This window comes from Silene latifolia, chromosome Y, assembly GCF_048544455.1.
Source record: "Silene latifolia isolate original U9 population chromosome Y, ASM4854445v1, whole genome shotgun sequence".
In the NCBI taxonomy this organism is placed as follows: domain Eukaryota; kingdom Viridiplantae; phylum Streptophyta; class Magnoliopsida; order Caryophyllales; family Caryophyllaceae; genus Silene; species Silene latifolia.
The window spans coordinates 483,813,387-483,816,476 of NC_133538.1; positions in this window are offsets into that span (position 1 = coordinate 483,813,387).

The following is a 3,090-nucleotide window of genomic DNA, read 5'->3' on the forward strand; positions in this document are numbered from 1 at the left end:
TACATGGTTTAAACTATTTTTAAACATTTCGAAACTATCAAAATAAATACTTTACTTCAAAATATAATAGAATTATATTTCATTGAATTATTATTACTTCAAATACATTAATATTAAATTCAACTTGATTAATAAATTACTTCCGCAATATAATAACGGTCCGAAATTACGGGGTGTTACAGTATCCATGATCACTCTGGATCGTAAAACACAACTTAGCTCAAAGGCCCCATAACTCATAACTCAATACCAATAACCAATTCAATCTCAATTTCAATATCGATATTGTCAAATATTCCATTAAAGGAACTGCTCAACACTTAGAGTAAGACTCTAAGCTACTCACCCACGTGTCAAGATCAAAGAAATCGACAAATCAAACACAATACTATTTCCTCTAATTTAACCAATTTCCTTCAAATTTAACCAATAACCATTATTTCTATCATACCACTGTTCCGCCGTACAATACTCTAGAGGAATTAGCAGCAACTTATACGAACTTATACCGCACCGCACGACGAAGTTAAATCATCTAACTAATATGATTAATCCTCCAACCTAGTTATAAAGAACTCCCAACTTCATCATCAATTCAATATGTATATGCATCTTGATCACGCAAACGTAATCATTATGGTACACTTGCCCAATAGCCATCACTCTTATATTTCACACAACTTATACCAGCCTCTTAAACAATTGCGTCAACCCATCTCACAAAAACCAAACATAATAATAAGAAGAAATATGTATTATTAAGTAGTATGCATAATAAGACGTAAACAACATATACAGCAAAATCATGATATATAAACCCCGACACAGTAGTTAACACATACACATACAACCTCGAACAATAATAATAGAATTATTGAGATTGGGTAGAATCGTATTACCTTTAATAGCATAACCAGATTAAAATCGAAACTCAACAAAATAAGCCGGATCGATGATTATATAAGCGGAAGTTCAACAAGAGCAAGAGTAAGGTGTGAGCCAACAAAGGAAAAAGGACAGAAGCTTTATGAAGAACTCATCTTATGAACAATACTTGTTGCTATAGTATTTTAGGTAGACAATGAGAAAATATTTGTAGTGGGTATATGAAGAAGAGTAGAAGACGGCTAAATAGGAAATAGATAGAGATTAGGGAAACAAGGGTTAGTAAGAAGGAGAAATTATGGGATATGTAAATAAGACGATAAGGGTTACTAAATTATTTGACCTTTTCAACTTTTTAATATAAAAATCATGTTTTGATTTTTTTTTTTTTTATAAGGTGTAAAATAATTGGGTTATTACACTTTCAAGCTAAAGAACCTAAATCTAGTATGAAGTCTAGACATGTACTTAGTAAAATTCATGCTATAAGGGATAACATGAAATTGAAGGAAATCGCAATTCACAAAGTTTGAACACATGGACACATGGTATGTTCACAAGCTAAACTTTTATTGCATTAGACAAGTGTATAAATACACTTATGACTATAAGACATAGAGTAGCAATATGGTAGTGACTACTCATGTGTGATAATCACATTAATTGTTTGAGTTATCGTTAACTCATCTTGTACTTTGTTACATCCAAATGGGTTGTTGAGACAATATTGAACCCCATTAAAGTGAACTGAATTAACATATTATTCGCCCCTAGTTACTTATATGAGGTGACATCTCGAAGTAACTACACTGTGATGCCATTGATGGCAAGTTCAAGTGCCATAAAGTCATGAGAGATGACTAGTCGATGACATAGGCAGACTGTGAGGGACACTTTGTCGGGCTTATAACCGCTTATAGAGTTCTTGAATTTTTTATAGCCTGGTCGTGGCGAGAGCTACTATGGTATTCTTATGAGTTGATTCTTTGACTGAAGATTGTCCGCCTAAGATGGCACAGTTTTAGAGTGACTTTGATTTATGTTATGCGATCTTCATAATTAGGGTCTTATAGGCATGTTTTGGGTCATGATGAGCTGTGGCTATTCGAAGGGAAGAGTGCGATATGAATTGTCCATCCCCGTCGGGGCTATCTTATATCTCAAGGCCACTCGAGGAGCAATGAACTTGAAATGCGTGGCCACGCTCGGAAGGTATCTATGGTAGATAATTCCGGTCAGACAGTTATTCTCCAGATCGAGGAAGCCACTCATGATATGATCAAATGCGAGTAGGACCTACAAGACACCTTGCATTGAGTGGGAGATAGTAATAGGACAAGAGAATTGGTGACGCACACTTGTCGCGGACAAGTTGGAGATTGTTGGAATATGTGTCCTCGACAATAATGCGATCACATGTTTAAATATCATATTAAGAATGCGAAAGGGAATGTAATATTTTATTGTCAACTGATCCACATTAATCGGCAATGATTGGCTCACTAGAGTTTGACATTACTGTCGTATGACAGTGGTGACCAGTTGATGTCTTAAGGTCATACCACTAGGGTAACACACTTAATTGGTTAATTAATTGATTGTATGTTGATACAAGTTAATTAATTCCTTAAATTTGAACAAATGATTTTGTGAGTAATAATGCGTATCTTATTGTAATTCGATGAATTAAGATTCGTACTAAGTAATTAAATTGTTTTATTACTAAATGTTTATTTATTGTTTATGAACCAATTTAATAAGAATGAATGGTTTATTATAAATACAAGTTGTTGTGATTTATAATTCTATGACCAATTTTAAGTAATTGTAATTGAGAATTACTTGTTAATTTTTGTATGTGATTTATTTTATTTATATAATGATTTTTAATGATTTAAAAATGCATTATTTCAATTACATGTCTAGTAACATGTCCAAAATGTCACACTACACAAATTGACGTTTGACAAACTTAAAATGGACCCATTTTAACCTATGTTAGCATTGTAAATGGAGGGTATTAGAATAAATTGTGATTTGTTCTTTTAACTAGTGGAAGGCATAATGATAACCTACTAATGATAGGTTTGCAAGCCTAAACTCTTGAGAAGAGAAACTTGCAAATGCATTGGGCACTCTTCCCCCCAACCTACCCGGCCAGCGTTGTGAATTATGAGAGTTTTTCTCTTCTAATTCACACAATTC